The sequence below is a fragment of the Pseudopipra pipra genome, chromosome 6, assembly GCF_036250125.1.
Source record: "Pseudopipra pipra isolate bDixPip1 chromosome 6, bDixPip1.hap1, whole genome shotgun sequence".
Lineage (NCBI taxonomy): Eukaryota > Metazoa > Chordata > Aves > Passeriformes > Pipridae > Pseudopipra > Pseudopipra pipra.
The window spans coordinates 27434607-27455234 of record NC_087554.1 but is presented as its reverse complement, the minus strand read 5'-3'; the positions used below and the strand labels follow the sequence as shown (position 1 = coordinate 27455234).

General features: G+C 39.6%; 1 pseudogene; it reads left to right on the top strand.

The window, feature by feature from the left end:
* The window catches only part of LOC135416730 (cytosolic phospholipase A2 epsilon-like), a 36623-nt pseudogene that overhangs the window by 3477 nt on the left and 12518 nt on the right, over positions 1–20628 (top strand).

Here is a 20628-nt window from a genome sequence, read left to right as displayed (position 1 = left end):
ACTGACTTTGGCATTATTTTAATGATATCTATCTCTATGGATTTAATGGAGCTTTGACCCAGAACAGGTAGAGAGTGTTGCCAGAACTGGAGAGTCAGAGCATGGGTGTTGTTGATCCTTTGGGTTCTGGACATTAATACTTGTTTCCAGAAAAAATGCCCACTTTGCTCACTGTGCACCTCATCACAACAAAAGAACAGCTTAAGCAATATTTGCAGGGCCTGTGACAGAGATTAATTGCATCAACCACGTAGCAGCTATATCAGTGATGATTTTTGTCTCCGCTCCTGGTTAACTTGCAGCTGGCATTGTGTCAAGCTACCTCAAAGTAAAACCTGGGTACTCTAAATAAAAAGAAAACTTATTTTTGTTGACATCTTAAATGATGTGTGATTAAAGTGTCTATAGCCCATAGGAGACCTGTATTTTAAATTTTTTTTGTGTGTAATCAGACTTCCAAATCAACAGAAAACTGCAAACACCGTTTTGATTATGTATGTCATAACCTTATCAGACTAATTGATCAAATCAATCTCTTATTAACTCCATTCTGGCAGCTCCTAAAGATGGAAATTAGTGTACAAAAGGGTGACAAACTACCAGTGGGGTGTGAAACTTGATGTAAACGGCAAAGTAGCATAACCAAAGCTGACATGTCATTTAGGTGTTCGCAATTTGCTCTCTGTGTCTGTGTGCTAAAGTTCAGCAAGGGAGTGTACTCAAGCAGGAAAAGCAGCTATTCGGGAAAACAATGACCCAATCTCCTTAGCGGTTTTGTAATGATTTCATGTATTCATACCAAAGTTGTGTTTTGCTTTAGGATATCCATGGCCAAAAGCATCCAACCCTTCTTTACCACTAATATTGTTACATTTACACAGAGATTGTTATAATTCAGCATATATTTTTGAATGTACATAAAGTAATATAAAAAAAGGATTTTGTGGCCATAACTCCTACGGGGAGTTATAGGGCCTATGGAACCCTTCCCACAGCTTTAATGTATTATTTGTGTCATAATTTCTCCCTACTAAGGGAACTTCTGAAAGTTCTGTCTGCTATCCACAGGTATTTAACAATGAAAAGATTCTCAGACACTCCTTGTTTGTCTCCCGGCTTTGAATATGTCTTCTCTCCTATGTAATAAAGCTGGGTAAAAAACTGGCATTAAAGGCACAGGCTTGTCTGAACTGGCCAATTTCTGCATCTTGCTGGCATTGGGTTTCCTGGATAGTTTTCAGTAGTTGCCTGGATTTTTGCAAGTCATGGCTTGCCATCGTCAACAGGAGGATAATCATTAGCAGAGATCTATTAGAAAGGATAATATGCTTGTAGCAGACATTAAGCCCCAGAAGAAGTAAAGAGGGTATAAAACTTTCCTTAATGTGAATTCAAACATTCAAGTACTTGCTTGAGTTTGAGAGAACTTTGCATAGCTGTGTGATAAACTGAATAATTACTGGATTTGTTTTAGAAAAACATGCCTGGGGCTGTGCATGAAATTTAGCTGTGTCTCTTACCTATAGTGCAAAGCCAAATATACCCCACTACTAAATTTTCAGAAAAATGTACTAACTTTGTGAAACTTCTTTTGTATTTTAAAATTAATGAAGGAATCAAGAGAACATCTCTTTAGTTTTTTCAGGGACTCCTGAACTGCCAGTTTGCCTTAAAGCAGTTTACACATGAATACAGGAAAGACGAAACATACTAAAGGAAGATCATAAATAGTTACAAAAATCTGGAGAGTTTATCACTGGATATTATTTGTTAGTGCATTGTCTTATATAAAATAATTACTTCTTTCCAAAAATTAAAAAAAGGGTATTTTCCTTGGGAAATTATCAATTTAAAAAAATAGATATTGGCCTATTACCTGTGTATGCAATGAAAACTGATACACAGTAATGCAAAGAGCAAGAAACCAAGAAGCATAATCTCAGCTCAAGGTTAGTACTATTAACATAAGGCAGAGTCTCACCAAAGTATTCTGCTGGACATAAAATCAGAAACCAGAGAACTAGAAGAATGTTAATCAGTTTTTGATTTCTGATAAACAGTAGCTGATAAACATTAAGTTATACATATTCCTTAACAGTTTGCCGCAAAACTAGAAAAAGCCATGACATTACTTAGGGCCCTGTCACCCTTCCTTCTTATAAAAAAAGCATCTGTGATTGAACTGTGTCATGCAAGGTTACCTTTTGCAAGGGTAACAATGAGCCTTTGAGGGAGGATGATCAGTCTACCCATCACTCTGAATTGCGGGGAGAAATTCAGAGGTTCATGGTACACAGACGTATCTTTGTTTGCGGGAACTGCAAGAGGATTTACTCATCTGTGTACTGTGGATTCTCAAACTTTTGGTAATAATTCCTTTATTCTGGGCATCAGGAGTTGCTCATGACTTGGTATGGATTTTTAAGGTAATACAAATGATAATCAGCAGAGGCAGCACATTTGCTTCTTAGTTTATTAGCATTGTTCAATGTATTATTGCAATGACTAGAGGGAAAAATTATTAGTTGTATGACTTTCATTGATGGCACCAGGGACTTGAGCTTCAGTTACATGAAGATGTTATTTGCTCTCTGAATTATCTGCAGTATTTCTCATGTCTGGTGTTTGGCCATCAGGAAAATATTATAGGAAGTAATTTTTCATTAACTTCTGTGAGGAGGATATCTCAGAGATTTCCTTTATAGTTAATAGTTTGCTTAATAATTAGCTCTTTTCAAAGGCATTGGTGCCTCAAATTATTATTATGATCAAAGAACATCGTTCTTCATTTTATGCCCTAAGGAGGGGATGAAAATATTTTCTAGAACAAAGTTGTTTGTTTGTTTGTTTGTTTCCAAAGAACTTCGATTTCTGTAATATGGCCATCTGAATGTCATTGAGGGGTGGAGGATGACATTTCAGGGTACAGACTGGTTCTGTGTGCTGTGAAAAACCTTTTCTAACTAGCAAAAATGATGAGGATATGGAGATAAAACTAGTATTTTCATTATTCCTTCAAACTTAAAGTAATCATGTTCTTGGGGGAAGCCAAATAGCATAAGGGATTTTGCTAATAAATCATTCTGACCCAATGAATAGACCCAGGGAACAAGGCTCAGGCTGAGAGAAAATCAGCTATGACTTGCCTGACTGCATGTTCTCTGTCACAAAACACACTGAATGTATCTTTCAGGCTCCCGTCACTAGCTCTTTCCTCTGTTCTTAATTCCTTGAGTCACTTTTTCCATTCTCTCTCTCGTGGTCTTTGTTCCATGACTGAATGTTGAGTGTGCTCCGGCTGGCATCAACAGTACCTTGCTCTCATAGGACTCTCTAGGGCACTACAGTGAGATTTCCTCCTAGTACACAGTTTACACGCACAGCTCACACTGGGTTTTCTCTTATGCAGCCTCTGCTTAGAACTCTCCTCCTGGAGGTGTGGAATAACTCCTGGTTCTCATTCAATCAAATTTCTAATCTGCACATTTGGGATGATTGGGTTCTCTGCCCTATTGTTCCCTTGTCAAGCTCTTAAAATTTAAATAAAATCCTTCTTTTTGCACCAAGCTATCTTCCAGTAACACCAAATATACCTATCCACTTTCTCACCATGATTCTACAAAAATGAGGTGTTTGTAGCCTTGCATAATCTCTGACACTGTCTAATCTGTGTCGTAATTTACTGTTCTTCATAGAAACACTGGATATGTTCTAATGTTTTGTTTGGGTTTTTTGTTTGATTGTGTTTTGGGTTTTTTCCCTTCTTAATATAGCCCTACCATACTTTTTTATCAGTTTGTTTTCATTTGCATGCAAAGTATGAGGTTTCTGTGATGCATTCATCCCATAGCCTGTACTTTAGTCTGCTGCAATGCACAAGCGCACAAACAGTGCTTGGTAAAAGTGTGTCTTCGCAGAATCCACATTTATTTCTGTTTCTGTCATTCTACTTACAAAGTCATAGTAGTTCATACACAACTCTGGCAATCTTTAAAAACACATGTTCCAAAATGCTGGCTGAAGGACTGGTGCCATTAAAGAAGGCTAAGAGATCAGCAATACTAAATGCAATTTCTTTAACTCTTTCCATTGTTTCTCCTGAAATATGTCTGCCAAAAATTTTTATGTGTTTCTCTAATTTGAGTACTATTTTTGAGAAGGTAATAGAAACAAAAGGACAAACCCAATGAGTGTTTGTTCTTCTCAGAACAAAACAGTTTGAGGTAAGTAGACATGGAGTAGTTCCTTGTTGGTGGAAGAGAAATAGTCTAACAATAATGGTTGAAAAGATATTGTGGAGCTGGCTCAGCCTGTGTCCTGACAATGTTGAGATGTTACTTCCCCTGTTTAGAACACAGCCCTATAAAATATCCTGTGCCCTACACACAACTTTGAGCAACAGTTTTAGTTTTGGAATACACCTACCCAGAAGACAAGATATTCTACCCCTTGTACCCTGATAAAGAGAATGCATTTATTTGGCACTAAGCACTCTTGTTTTGAGTGTGATGCTTCTGTACCTCACAGCAAAAAGCTTGAGCACATGGGCAAAGCTTTCTGGTTATTTTAGGCTAACATCTATTTAAAATGCCTTTCAATTATCCAGCATTTTAGAAAAAATTCAGTCTTGCCACTTCATTGGATTACTTCATAGCCTGAGAATTACTGCATTTTTTTTTGCAAATTCCTTTTATGACCTTCATGTCTTTCCTTCTCATAGTGATAGAAATTATTTGGGAGGTTAAGCAAATTTTGTCATGATTAATTCCTCATAGTCTAATGCTTTACACACTTCAGCTGATGTACTGTCTTGTGTCATTGATTTCTTATACTTCGACCTTTTTAGCAGTCTTTGACTTTTGTCACAGTAGCAGCATGTCTGTATGTGCTTTGTCTAATTTCAGTCAGGAGTTTATCCCAGTTATTTTATTTGAAGTTTCTCAGAAAATAACATCTCTGAATTATTTCATCATCTTCCTCCATTTACTTCAGATAATGTTTTCAGAGTTTTGGTGATTAGCTTTCACAACAACTTCTTTCTTTGGCCACCTCTTCATGTTGTTGTGGTTTGTGAGGTTACCTTACTAAGAATTACTGAGCTATTTGTCTTCTGCCATTATCTCAACTTCTCCTTGAGCAATTTCTGAATATTAGTGGCTACCATCAGGCCTCTACCAATATGTACTGTGCCTTGAGTATTATTTGGCTGAATATTTTTTTTGCAAATCCAAAAGTGTCATCATGATAAATTTGATCATTTTATAACTTCCAAAGACCCTCGCTATTAGAACTGCGAACTAACACTTCTCTGTTCCTAAATCTGCCTCATTTTAATGCCATAACATTTTGTTTTGATTAATGCTTTGCTCAGAAGTCCTCAAAAAAATTTCTTAGTACTTCATAACCTGACTATCTCAAGGTGACTTTTTCACATATATATTATTTGTAGGTATACTATTTATATCTTTCCATTTATTGGAGATATCCAATTCAGAATTTGCTTATAACGTATTTGTATGCAGATTAATGCTCTTCATGCAGCAGTAGTTTGACCTCAGGATATGACAGAGTTTGCATTTTCTTTCTTGTGCAGAACTTCATCCTCTGACGTTCACTGCAGTCGTTCTGTGTTACCCCTTCTATTTAACAAGACCTGTTCCTAGTATAATCATAGATCAGCTTGGGAACTTATTACTTAATACAGTCTGAAATTCCTGAAATTCGTCATTTTCGTCTGCTTCTGTTCGTAAACAGTGATACAGGTAGCCACCCCCACTGCTGATTTACCCTTTTCATTCAGTCTCTTGCGTACAACCACGGTGCAACTCTCTTTCCTTTCTATAAACTTCAGCTATTTTGATAAATCTTCTACAACTGTTCCTGCAGCCAGGGTATCAATATAGCCATATGTGCTGCAGCCATATGAAGCTTTGCCTGTTTTCTGCCCCTTTCTGCCAATACCCTGCTTGCTCTAGCTGCTGCTAATGGACATGATGAGCATGTTCTCTGAAGATGTAAAATCCATAAAGCACACATGATTGTCACAACTTTTGCAGACTAAGGTGGTCAGGCCTGGCACCTTCAACAAGGAATTGGAGACAGCCTTCTTTGAAATTAAGGATTGTAGTCCAATCTACGTACTTCATTATACTACTCCACGTCTATGAATCAGATAAGCACATTTGGTAAGGAAAACTTGCGTTCCCACAAAGCAAGATGGAAATGTTTGTCCAAAGCTGTGTACTGTGTATGTCCTGAGATATTCCCCAAGGTGCTAACACTTAGACACCTACCTGCCATGAAAGTGATTCTTTTAAAAACAAGCAAGAAAAGGTAAAAAGACCAATCTTTTTTTTCCTCTCTCCGGTTATCCAAACATTGTATTAAAAGCAGAAACTTTTGTATAGGCCTTGATTCGATCTACAGCACAACACAGGTTTCTGGTGAATAGCCAACCAAATGTAAACATCCCTGATTTGTGGATTCACTGAATTTTGTCTTCATATTGGATGCTAGTGGTCATGTATATGATTTAATATAGCTAGCTAACTAGCTAGCTGAACTTTCTTGGCTTATTTACTCTGTCTCCACTTTCCTATTCACTCTCTTCTTCCACATCTTCTGTTTGTATGCTTAGATAACTATACCCTTTAGGGGTCAATGAAGTTCATGGAGAAAGTGCATTTTGTCGCCTATTGCATTTTTGCTGTGATGCCAAATGGAAGAGATAGCTTTAACAGAACTTGGATTCTTTTCAGTGTTTGGTTGTCATTACAATCACTTATTCAAAACTTTAAAATATATCTCCTTTGTTGTTTTTTTTTCAGCAGGAAGTGACACCTTACTCCTTGCTCACTGTCAGAATCATAAAGTTGAAAAATGCTCATCAGGCAGATTTTTGTAAGTATCAGATTTTCTTATTGACATTACACAGCTCTTAAATTACTGTTTCAGACCCTGATTGTGCTAGATACTGTAAATCATACTATCTAAGAAATCACAATCAAAGGCAATTTCTGCCACGGAATATCTATTTACAATTTCAGAGGTTTATTGGGTTGTTTGCTTTTTTCCTTTACATTTCTTTACATTATTTATCTGACAAGTTGTCTGTTTCAGAGGTGTAAAAATATCTTAACATCAGTTTTAATACACAGATGTTTATATCCCATGTCCATGACAAATGCATAGAATATAGAGCTGAAATCCTTACACATCAGTCCCTCTAAATTCTTTGCTCTAAAAAGCCCTGCCACATCTCAGAAGTTGAGTGAGGTATCTCGTGTACATGTCCCAGCATCAGAGCATCAGAGCATCATAACATCTGCCACATTGTTATATCTTGCCCCTAAGTGAAAGATATCTAACAGAAGTCTTCTGAAGACAGTAGTACATGATATGTTACAGTTCACATGCAAAGTGCTCTGAAAATGTGTGATATTTGGCCAGCCCTTACCTGGTTGACCACATTCACAGAGGCTTTCCTCTGAAGAATTTTCTCCTAATATTCCTACGTGTGTCTCATGAATTTGACACATCACTAATAACTACAATTTTACATATCCCTTTATCATACATCCATCTCTTGTTTTGCATTTTCCTTCCTTTTTGGGAGATCATGATGAAGTTTGCTGAAGCCATAATATCCTACAGATAAAAGTCTCACCATCTCTTTGTATTTCACTCTATTTGATGTTTCAAAAACATGGATGTCACCACTGCCTATTTTCCAGTTCAGTGGAGAGAAGTGTTCAGCTCACATAGTCTGTAATATTGGGTTGCAGAGAATAGAAAATATTATAGGACAGCAAAGAAGGTCAAATTAATTTTTATTCCTTTTGACAGCTATGAAACACTGCATGTATGTGCAAAACCTCACCTTCAATCTTTTGAAGTGCTGATTTAATTTCTCTTAGTATCACCTTTGATCTATCATGGAAATTGAATTATAAGATAAGATCCATGATTCAACAGCTTACGCAAAGGGATTGGACAAAGTAAAATGATGCTGCATTCTCAGAAATAGTATTACTGTTGTGACCTTGTCCTTCATCCTGAGGACAGCGTGGTTTCTGAGAAAGTCTTGCTTAGTGATATGGAGACATTTTGAAAATTCCAATTATCAGCAAAATGTACAACCCTGGAGTAGGACTCAGGATGTGGGGGCTCAGTTTTTAGCTCTGTTAATAGACTTTTTGTATAAGAAGTTTAAGTACATCGACACATCCAAACGCTCTATGCCTCTGTTGCCCTGCTTACAAAACATGGACAACCAAATATCTTCTCCCATACATTTTTCTCTATTATCTGTTTGAATCTTTTATTATGGATAGAGGGATTCTAATTTAAGATGTGAGGTAAGGCCTAGAAACACTGAGAAGTATCTTCAGATTCTCTTGTTGATTACCAGTAAATAAGATATATTTAAGAGACCAGCAGGTAAGAAAAGGATGTCTTTTCTGTCTGTCAGTAATTCTCCCAGGTACTCTGTGACTTCTTAAGGATGTCATGTCAAAATGAAGCACTGTAAACCAGCATGCTATTGAACAAGGAAGATAAACAAATATTAGATAGCTCTTTGTTGGCTGAGCAGCAACCTGCCCATGCTTTCAAAGAAGCTGGAGCCTCAAAGGAAAAATAATGTGATATTATGTGATTTAAATACTTCAGTATAATGTCAAAAAGATTTATTGTACCTTTTAAGTGACTGATTTTGCACTGGTACTAATGTCCTTTTAGCTTAATGTTTTGTATTTAACATCTGTATGCATTTGAAGTATCACAAAACTAATATAGCTACACATGCTATTGTGTGCTAACAAGAATTACAAAATTGTGTTTACCTAGCCTTTTCTCAGCAATATGATCTTTCTTCTGGAAAACTAATAATAAGCAGCTGATACAGGTGCTATCTGACTGTGAAATATCTGTGGAAGACTGACAATTTTTTTAATTTCAGATTTCCCTATATTTCCATCTTTCCTTTATCAAATCCAGGGACAAGCCACCTTTCCAACCAAGTGTAACAGATTCTTTGACTTGCTTTTTCTGTCTGCATGCTGACTTCCCATCTTTTTTGGCACATGCAATTATCTGCTTGCTAGAGTTTCTGTTCACTTCATTTTGGCTAAAAAATGCTCCGTTCCAAGTTTTTCTGTCAGTTTGTTGCAACTACTGCCACACTAGGTCCTTTGGTCACAGAGTTTTTCCCTGACTTACTTGCCAAATCTTGGCTTCAGGGAATGCCACTTCTATATATTTCCACTGACAGTCCTCACTGTCTTGTGCACCCAACTTAATCTTGGCTGTTTTTTAAACTCACACCTCAAGATCCATGGGATGTGTGTTTCACAAGCCTGGGATGAAATCCCAGCTTATCCTGAAATCTGATGTTACACCTTTGCCTGTAGACAGCACTTGCTTGTGGGTTCGGCACACAAAGAAAAAAAATCAAACCAAAAAGAAAGCAGCCCACTCCTCAATGGATCAATTAACCTTTTTCATATACTTGCTGTTGCTCCACCACTTTTGCAGTCTCCTCTATACTTAGGTGATGTTCCACTCCAACATTTGTTCTGTAAATACTTCATATAACTGGTTATTGTGTTGTCTTATCATGCAAATGCTCTTGGCAGACCTGAGCTAATTATTTTCCACTGTACTCCTAAATAACCTTTATGCCAAGTAGTAGTTATGGGTCAGACTCAAATATTTCTGGCACTCCCTGTCCTCACTGTGGGCTCTAGAAAGGAGGGTGCCCAGATAAGATCACTAACACTCATCCTGCTGCCCTGCAGGCGCTGGGTGTCATCACCAGGCTCCGATGATGCATGCAGTTAGGCTGTAGAGGTATTGGGCGTACTAGAAAGAAAGCAATTTCATTGAAGTTTATGGGTCTCTTATAGTCTGGTATCTGCTTTGTGGTGGTATTCCCCTCCTCAGACTGGAGCTGCAGACAGCCTTGGGTAAAAGAATTACTTTTTAGGTCATTTGCTCCTTCTCAGCTGGAGATCAGTGCCAAGGGCCTTTACAAAAGCTCATGTTTCCTAACTCTATTAATAGCATCACTTCTTCTACAGAATTTGCCATGTGTGGGAGGAATATCTGGCAAGGATGAGGTGGCAGGGGAAATTATTATTAGCTCCTTTCCTTGCTGCTAACACCCCTTCCAGTGACTCTGCTTCCCAAAAGAATGAGAAAGGAGCCAGGTGATAGGAGAGGAGGACCATGGTCACATAGGCTCTCCAATACCTTCCAGCTGCGCTCCTTAAACAAATGAGTTATTGGGTGACCACACAGAGCTGCACTGAGCCAGGCCCACCTTCACCATCATTAGTGTTTACTTGTTTTGTGACAGCCCCTAAATCCCACAGCTGAAGCTGACACCTTACCCTGCTCCCATGGACAAAACAGACCATCAGTGAGGGGATCAGCCTCATCTGGCATGCCTGAAGCCCAAGCACCAAGAGAGGAGATTTGCCCTGAGATGCTGCAAGCGGAAGGAAGCCTCTCCCAGGTCCTCAGACAACACAGGTGATAGACCTGTAGTGGTGTGGTCTCTCCACCACTACTTACTACCTTGTGGAAGAGCAAAACTCTGTAGGACTGCACTGGATCTCAGGTAACTCCGAAAACCTGAGTAAAGAGGTCTCTGTGACAATACTGCTCTCTGAAACTCTGGCAGCCTACATGGGTACTAGCTGATTCCAAATTCCAAGAGCTGACCTTTGTTGCTGGAGAGCATGTTCAGGTTCATTAACACAGATAGGGTGAAGAGTGGTGATGTCAGGTCTGGTTTGACATATTTGGCCTTGGTGGTGCTGAGTGTTAGCAATACTCTGCCTGGACTACAGAGGTGAATTTGAGACGTATGTCCAATAAGAAATTACTTGGAGCGAGTTTCAGGCTGACAGGTGCTTTTTTTCTGGAAGATGATAACTTCTCTGAAAGGATTTGTCTTGCCAGATCAAGAGGCTGTGGGTAGAGGCATCCCTGTGAAGCAGCAGTCAAGAGTCGAAGTAGGAAACTTACAGTCTTGGACTGAAATATGACTGTGCGTATCGAGTATATTTTGTAACTGTAGAAATCAGGAGTATGTGGAAGCTGTGTCAGCTGTGGAAAGAAACCTGCTGGTCTTAACTGGGAGATAAGAACAATAATTCCTCTCCCTCTACTCTTCCTTTTGTTTTCAGACCTTCGTCTCATTTTCAGACCTTCGTTTTTCTTTTCAGATCTTCGTTTTGTTTTTCATCTTTAGATGAAGAGAGACCTTACATATTTGTAAAGGAGGAGCTCAGAGACTTTGTCCTCTAACAGCTTATGAAATTATTTTGTGGAAGCTCTTATTTTATCCTTTCAGAAGAAATGACTCAGTTCTGGGGTGATACACTTGGAGTCTTTGCAAATCAGAGTGGTTCTCCAGAGATATTAGGGGTTATTATTGCTACAGAAAAAAAGCACAAGCAAATTAGGTAGAGTACAGCTAGTGCAAGTTATACTAATGGCCCTGTTGCAAAAATGCAAGTGATGCTGGTGGGAGCACAGTGGTGCAGGACGGAGAGGTGACCCAGGGTGCGAAAGGTCTGTGCTGGGACTGCAACAGCTACTGCACCCACTGAATCCACTCCAGGGAGAAAATCCTACTTTGCCAGTGGACTTAAATGGCTGGACAGGGTGGAGGATTCATATGGGGACTCCGTTCATCCCTGGTAAAGGACATCACTGATTAAGCATGGTAGATCTACAAGCTTTCATTATTTCCACAAGAAAGTTACAGAGAGTAATATTGTGCTTTCAGATGAGTGTTGCACCTGGATACTTTTAGAGGACTGAGTTCAGTTTAAATCTTGTCTCAGACAGACAAGCAGTAGGAGGTAACTTCTTAATCTTGTTTATATCATGTTATGCTGGAGAGGAAAAATGTTCCCAGAGACCATGTCCAACGATTGAGAAATGGGAGTGGCTCTCCTCCTCCTTTTAGGTGAACTGCAGTAAACTAGAATTCAAGGGGAACCTGTCTGTGCAGGTGGAGAGGATTTCACTAGGAGAAAATTATTTCTTTGTTTTGATGTTATGAAATGCAGTAACAGGACAGATGGGCCTTTACAGTTTACGTTCATTGTTCTTATAAGACTAGTTTTTCTTATATGCTTTGGTTTTCAGTGCTGTAATTTCCTTCTTACTTGTGATGGAGATGAATGATTTTAGCATGTGATGGTTCATTTCAGGTACAGCTTGCAAGGTTGTACTCTCACAGGGTAGCAAGCAGCTGGCTGTAGTTCTGAACTTCTTGTTTCGGCCTTGTATTTTTAACCCATCTTTAACTTGAAGACAGAGATGAGAAACAGTCCCACCAACATACAAATTGAATCAGAAGTTAAAAATTGTGAAAGGATATCAGGGTCACTTAGTGGTGACTTTCAAAGAGACTGTGAGTTGAGAAGTCTCAGCATGCACATGGGGTAATATTATGTCATCAGGGAATGAAGCTGCAACACGTGCACTGAAGTAAGGGCCTGGCCTGGCATGGAACTGTTAATGAAGCCCAGCAACTGAATTACAACTAGAGTATGAAGAAAATGCAAATATGAATTTTTTTTATTAGCTCCCATGTAGCAATGAATAAACTGGAACATTGTTGGTAGCTCTCTTGTACACTTTTTTCAGGGATAAGAGGGAGCAATATAAGCTGGTTAGCCATTTCAAGGGTTCCCATATAATGAGGGTATCATAGTTTTCATAGTATTCAGCAGGCATTCAGCTGTCCTGTTATTTGATTTCTCCCACTGTTTGCCTCACAGTTTAGCACAGGGGGTAATAGTGAATGGGGTGACATCAGACTGGTGCCCTGTCACTACTGGGGTTCCACAGGGCTCCATCCTGGGCTCTGTGCTCTTCAACATCTTCGTAAATGACTTGGATGCAGGACTGGAAGAGATACTAAGCAAGTTTGTATATGACAAAAAATTGGGAGGAGCTGTTGAATCCCTCAAAGGCAGGAAGGCCTTGCAGAGAGACCTCAACAAATTAGAGGGCTGGGCAATCACCAACCATATGAATTTCAACAAGTGGAAGTGTCAGATTCTGCACCTGGGGTGGGGCAACCCCAGATGTTTGTACAGACTGGGGAATGAGATGTTGGAAAGCAGTGCTGCAGAAAGGGACCTGGGGGTCCTGGTTGATGGCAAGTTGAATGAGAGTCACCAGTGCCCTGGCAGCCAGGAGGGCCAACCCTGTCCTGGGGGGCATCAGGCAAAGCATCGCCAGATAGTCGAGGGAGGTGATTGTCCTGCTCTGCTCTGCACTGGTGCAGCCTCACCTTGAATATTGTGTGCAGTTTTGGGCACCACAATACAAGAAAAGTATTAAGCTATTAGAGAGTGTCCAAAGAAGAACAATGAAGAAGGTCAAGGGCCTTGGGGAGAGGCTGTATGAGGAGTGGCTGAGGTCATTTGATCTGTTCATCCTGGAGGAGACTGAGGGGAGACTTCATTGCAGTCTACAACTCCTTGTGAGGGGAAGAGGAAGGGCAGGCACTGATCTCTTCTCTGTGGTGACCAGTGACAGGACCCAAGGGAATGGCCTGAAGTTATGTCAGGGGAGGTTTAGGTTGAATATTAGAAAGACAATCTTCACTCAGAGGTGATTGGTCACTGGAACAGGCTCCCCAGGGAACTGGTCACAGCACCAAGGCTGACAGAGTTCAAGAAGTGTTTGGATGATACTCTTGGGCATATGCTGTGATTCTTGGGGATGGTCCTGTGCAGGGCTAAGAGTTGGATTCAATGATCCTTCTGGATTCCTTCCAACTCAGCATAATCTCTGATTCTGTGATTCTTTAATTGTCAATAGCTTATTTTACATAAATATTTATGAAATCAACACACATATGGAAAAATAATTGTAGAAAGTAGCCTCACAAAAACATATTGTCAAAGAAAACACTCCAGAATATCAGTAAATTCCAGATAAAACAGTAACAAAAGACATTCATAAGTGCTGTGGCTGTCCATTCATGCTTGGCTCAGAGTTTTAGTACTGCCGTCTTTCTCAGTTCTATCACGAATCTTGTTTTATACACTGTGTGGTGGAAAGTCGGAATTTAATATCAGGCTAAAGCATTTTGGCTTTCATTAAGAAAAAGAAAGGAAAAGAAAATAATTGGCCTTTGCAACTACAACAAAAATATAGAAATGAGCCCTTCCTGCACCTTATGATGGCTAGAAACTAAAAATGAGAGAAATTATGTCTCAGATCAGTTCAGAAATGTCAATTTCTGTAGGATGTCCCATTTCAGCCTCTTTAGTGATTTTGGGATTGGTTTTGGAACACTTGAGACTGGCAGTGGTAAGTGCTCTCATTAATGGCAGGACGGATGGTCCAGCTGCCCTGAGGCTACATTTAGTTCTTGGCTATTGTACTGGCTTCCTATAAGCTCTTGAGAAACTCTGTAGATCAGAGGCAGTGATACCACTTATCAGGACGAGCACATCACAGCTCAGCAAGCTGTCAGACAGCACAGTGATGAGAGATGGTTCAGTTATGAGATAGATCAGTAATCAGAGCCCTCCTGCTCATATTAAATTGAATATATATATTATACTAAACAATATTATACTAAATATAATAAATAATAAATAAGTAATAATATTATATTAAAGTCCATGTATTATTCTGTCACTTCCATTATGTAAAAATCTAAGAGCCTGAAATGTTGTCAGTGAAAATAATTTCAAAATCTGAAAGGCAATCTACTACCTTATTGAGAGAAAACTCATGGCAGTGTCAAGAAATTCCTTCAGATTCAGCATGAATTGTTACATGGGAATCTTCCTGCCTAATAGTCATCCTCCTCTGGAGATGTCCCAATCACAGGGTCTGTGGACTTCAGGCAACATGTTATTTTTAGACAAAATATCCCAAAGCAATACATCTAATATCCTGAACAAAGACACCAGGACAAACTCTCTTTTAACCTTGAGGAGCTGCCGCAAGACCTGAGCCATGCTTATACACAGTAAGCGTTCATCTCTCCACTCATGAGGTAGTTATCTCTGCTGACTGACATGGGACTAGACTTCTCCTCTTTTCTCATGAAAGTCTGTGTTTACACAACAGAATGGATCTGTTCCAGTTGCTTCCGGAACAGTTCCTGTCCGATGTCTGAGAATCTGTTTGGTGTTCACTCGGTTCAGGATCTATGGCAGGTGGTACCTTACAGCAAGTGCAGGCTCACTCCCTTCATCCGCAAGATCCAAATCCTTTCTGCCGCTTCATTTTTCCTGAGGAGAGATGTGAAGCAGGAAATAGCTTCCAGGTCTCTGAAGCATCAACAAATGCCAGGAAAGGGCTCCAGCTCACTACTAACCTCCTGAAGCAGCAACTGTGCTGGTAGGCCTCTCCCTTCCCACCCCACCTAAGGAGACAATGATCAAGGTGACTTGAATAATTAATTTTCCATCATGAAGAGTTAATAACCAGGTATACCATATACTTACTATCTGAATCAGACTGAAACCTGATTCTTTTAAGATTTCTCACAAAGTTAAGTTGCCTCAGATACAACTTATGCACAATCCCTCTCAGGGTCTGAAGCTCATATTGTGCTGCCTCTGTCGTGATTTCTCCTACCTAATTTTGTTGATCAGGAGCAATACGAAACTCCTGGCTATCCATACTATCCACTAGCTAGGACTGTATTTTTAATTTTAATGTGTGAGATTATGCATAGTTATTTGAATACACTGCTTATTAAAAATAGTGTTGTGATGAGCAAATTAATTTTATCCAGCTATGTGATTTCTATCTTTCTGGTTTGGCCTATGTATATCAGAAAGAACTGGCCATTTCTCACCCATGTTCAAGCTATGGAGCATTTAAATGTTTCCACTGCTCGTGTTGTGATTCCTCTGACAGATATTTTGTGCCTATGTTTCTACAGTAAGCCAATCTGATTGCTATGTGAGCCTCTGGTTGCCAACTGCTTCAGATGAAAAACTCCACACCAAAACCATCAAAAACTGCAGAAACCCCGTGTGGAATGAAAGTTTCTACTTCCGGATACAGAGACAAGTCAAGGTACACAAACTAAAACCTCTCTTCTTCACTTTGTCTCTATGTAACATCTTTCAGTTTAGAGCAAAACAGGAGGTCATGTCTTCTAATGCCTTTCTGAGTTTACTTAAAATTCCCCATGCAAGCTGGAGCAAAACAGTTCTGGCTTTTGCTGTAATCCACTTTACTCCCAACAGATAGTTATTATTTATACATGGATAATGTGAGTATGACCTCCTTGGGGAAGGCTAACAGGACCAATGACAGTTACAACAGAGAGACACTGTGAAATGAAAATATAAAATTACACTATAACAGAAAAACACATCTTTTCCTGAGAGGACATGAAATGGCATATCAATGCCAGGAAGCTGCCAAATTCTAGTGAGATGAAGATATTTACTCAGTTTGCTGCTGATGATTACACTACACTCAAATGGCTGTGAACAGGTGGCTGAAAGCAGAATGAATGTCCAAGGATCCGGAAAGGTGACTATTGATATGAAGTGTCCTTTATTACCTCTGTTGATAGGAAACAATATAGGAATATGGCAATCCATATTCCTCCCTAAAAGATTGCGCTTTTCATGAGAGCTATTTAAAAGCATAAAAGGTGACCAGAAAGATATCTCAGTTCAGCCTTAACTGATGAGACTAAGAGCTGTTTCTTATAAAGTAGATAAGACTCACTTTCTTACTCTTCCTTGTGACATTTTTTCATCAAAATTTTTCTGTTTCCTCTCTGTAAAACAGATGCTAAACCTGCAAGAGCTGCAGAATATTATACTTCTTGAGTACATGCTAATGAATTGGTTATTTTTAATTTCTTTTCCCAGAATATTCTGGAAATTACTGTTTCTGATGATGACATTATTCATGATGATGACCATGCAATTGTGCTTTTTGATGTAGCTAAAATCCCCCTTGGGGAAAGAGTGTTTATAACATTCCCTCTAAATCCACAGGTAAGAGCTCAGTCAGACATTTAGTACATCTTAATGTCCATTCTCTCCCCTCTGATTAAAAAGGCATGCTGTCTCTTCTGTCTTTTACCACCAGGACCAACTCGGTAGTAAAAATGTAGCAAAATTTATTAAAATCCTGGAAATTGCATGCCAGTGACAAAAATAGATAGCCTTCTCAAATTCCTCTTGCTTTCCTCTGGCATGTCATGGCCAAAATCCCAAGCCCCAGTGTAGATGCAATTTTAGGGAAGCTTTGCACTTTTAATAATCTGATAGAAAATGACAATTTATGTAATCCTCACAAAGACTATGAAAAGAAAAAAGAAACAAGGACAGGAAAACAGCCTATTTCCACAATATTTTACTAAACATCAAGTCTTATCATACCATGTTCAGCACATGGAAGCTGGCAAAGATAAAGGTTTAGTAGGGAGACTTTTAAGCACCAAACACGCTATAGTCTGCTAGTACAATTGAAATCTTATCCTTGGTGAAGAAAAAGCTTTCTCTGTCTTTTAATGCTGACAATAGCAAGCATGAAACAGAATATTGTTACTTATGAAAACATAAAGGAAACTGTGCTTGCAAAAATGAAGGTCGCTTTGAAAACCTCTGCACATGCTAATGGAGATTACTTCTTTTTTTATTTTCAGAGGAAGGAGGAGTTGGAAGTTGAGTTTGTACTGGAGAGCATGTGAGTAAAACCCCAATAATCAGAATTACAGCTTGGAGTGGTGCATTAGTGCAGGGAAACCTTCTGTAGACCAGTATCATGTCAATAGCCAAATTCAATCTTTTTCCAAAGTTGATGTGTGCATTAACAAATCATCCCACGAAAGGAAAATGCCATGATGTGGAGGAGAGTTCCAAATTTTTAATTCTGTGACTTTTTAGTAAGATTTATGTACTACTTACATAGTTCAGAGTTGGATGCTAAATCCCTCTGCAGTAAGTCTATAGATTTACTGGACAGCATTCTCTGGGAAAGTCATGACTGAGGAGAAGGTTGCTACCCATCTTGTGACATACTTGTGCTACTAAGGCTATTACAAGCACATTCCAGATACCTTTTGGAATTTAATCATTTCCGCTGGGTTATTATGTGGCATATAGCATAAAGGGAGCATACTTCTGGAGACAATAAGAAGGAGCAAATAAAATAATTGTAATAAAAAAATTAAGAAAGAATAGTGTGTCCTGTTCAGGACAACATCCAGAATATATTGTTTGTAAAATACATATTATTTATTCTTGTTTTCTAGCCTGGATCCTCCTGAAACCATCATCACAAATGGAGCAATAGTGGTAAAATATTTGTTTTGTTCTTTTGTGTTCTTTCCCACATCATTCCTTACCCTAGCTGACCATAACATCAGTGACGGAAATGTCCCCACTCTTCATTCTTTAGTGATACTTTCTCTTAGAAGCTTTAAGGAGGCCAGCATGATCTTAGAGAAGCTTTCTGACTGTTATGATTTCCCCCTGTTTTGTTCGCATCCACTGAAAATTGCAATGCGTTTAGCAGAGCACCATCTTCCTATGTGACAATGAAGGGAATTCTCACTTTCACTGGATATGGCAAAAGCCTCCAACACAGCTGGCCCCCACATTCAAGCAATGCCCCTGCCAACATCTGCCAGCATGGGTGGTGAGGTGGCTGGATGAGTTCTCTAATTCTCTGTCCCCATCATGCCTACTGTAGTGTCGCGAGGAAGCCTGCTTGGAAGTTCACTTGGACAGCAGAATGCAAAAGAAGCATTTTTCAGGTAAGCTTATTAATTGTTTAAATGAATATTACTGATTCTACCCTCTCTAAAAAGGCCTAGAAATTGAATCATCAAAATAATAAGGTTTTAATTGATCATATCAAAGATGATTTGTAAAAATTCTTCAGTGGATAATGCTACCAGTCCTGCAGCAGGTGTAGGCTCAGGGTTCCAACTTCATGGGGAGCCTTGTGCCAGAGTACAGAAAAAACATCAGATGCTTGTACAGAAGGTATCTAGATCCCGAACTGAGATTCTGGAAACCTCTGCTATAGTGCTGTTAAACCCTGAAGAAGCCTAATTCCTCAGGCACAGTAGTCCATAACCTTAACTTTCCTCAGCATTTCTGTCAGTTCACCTTCTGCATATGCATAGCAACACCTCATTTTTTGCAGGGGTTAGCCACTCAGCAGCTGGCTCCTGCCTGACCCTGATCAAGATCCAGAATCTAGAAGTTCCTCTGCCCACATCCCCTGAGAGGCTGGATCTGGTAGGCAATCTCAGAGCATGCGTAACGCACACTGGCAGGATTAGCTAGTTTCTTCATATAAATAGGGTCGTCTGCTGCAGAGTAATATCTTATTTTAGGGGACTGAGAGCTTCTTTTGCTCATTGAGATGAGGGTAATTTACAACGCAAAGTACCTGTTTGTATTCATCGTGTCATGATGCAATTGCAACAGAAATGCATCAGTCTTAAATTCAGTGCCATTCACATCACACTCTAATCTGACTTCTTGCTCAGCACATTACAAAGAGATATTTGGGGTTTGGATCACTTTCAGAAGACAGCTTTCCAAATATAAAACAAGAGAAGGAATTTGTTCAAAGCTACCTTTTGCTTCTTTTTTTCCCCCCCGCTCCTTTTTTTGCAATTATAAGTAATTTTGTGTGTGCATTTTATCTCATTGTTTTAGAGAATGAGCTAACGTTTACAGTGAGAGGATCCTTTGAAGAAAGCCAGACAGTTTCAGTGGGCTGTGACTCCCGCTCCCCTCTCCCAGATCCCACTTTCTTCCACTATGCCAGATACAAGCAACCCTCCCTGGATGTTACACTCACAAAGAAGAGGAAGCTTCCCACCTTTGTACGTTACCCCAGAACATGGTAGAGAACACAGACAGTCCTATGACCTGACATTTACATGTGAGTAGGCAGCAAGAGAAGAACATCTCTGTTTTAACCAAAAAGCACTCCATGCTACTTTTCAGTGTGCTTGTGTGTCATGTGGAGCAAGGAGGAGAAGCATCCCCCTGACAATCCCTTTGAAGTCACTCCCCTCAGAGCAGGAAGTAGTTGGTGAGGTAAGTGTCTACTGGCCATGGGGAATCCTTTATAAGCTTTTTAAAATTGTGATTATCAAGAAGCAGAAACCAAAGACCACTTCTCTCTTTACAGAGATGGTTGCTTTCTAATCCCCCTTCAATCTAGGGCGATGCATAACGAAGTGAATTATTCGGAGCAAAATAAAATGGGGAATCCGGGGAGAAGGGGGAGAAGGGAAATGTCTAGGCTTTTTCTCATGCTCCTTCTATTCTCCATGTACTTAACCAGGCTGAAATTCACTGGGAGCCACTGGGAAGAGGGGTGAGACTGCAGCCGGGTACACTGCTACAAGAGGCAACCCATGCCACAAGTCTGGGGTGTTCAGACTTTTTGTCTTCCCCTTGTATCTGACATTGTTATGTGAGAGGACTTAGTTTCTAAGGTTTCAAAGTTTAGTGGTGGACTCTTCCAGGGAGGTGAGGTGTAGCACTGCAGCTCTTCTGTTACTTATTTGTGTAGCAAACTAGTACCAGCACAAGCTACACCCGAGTTTCATAACAGAGAGAAGATGTGGACTAC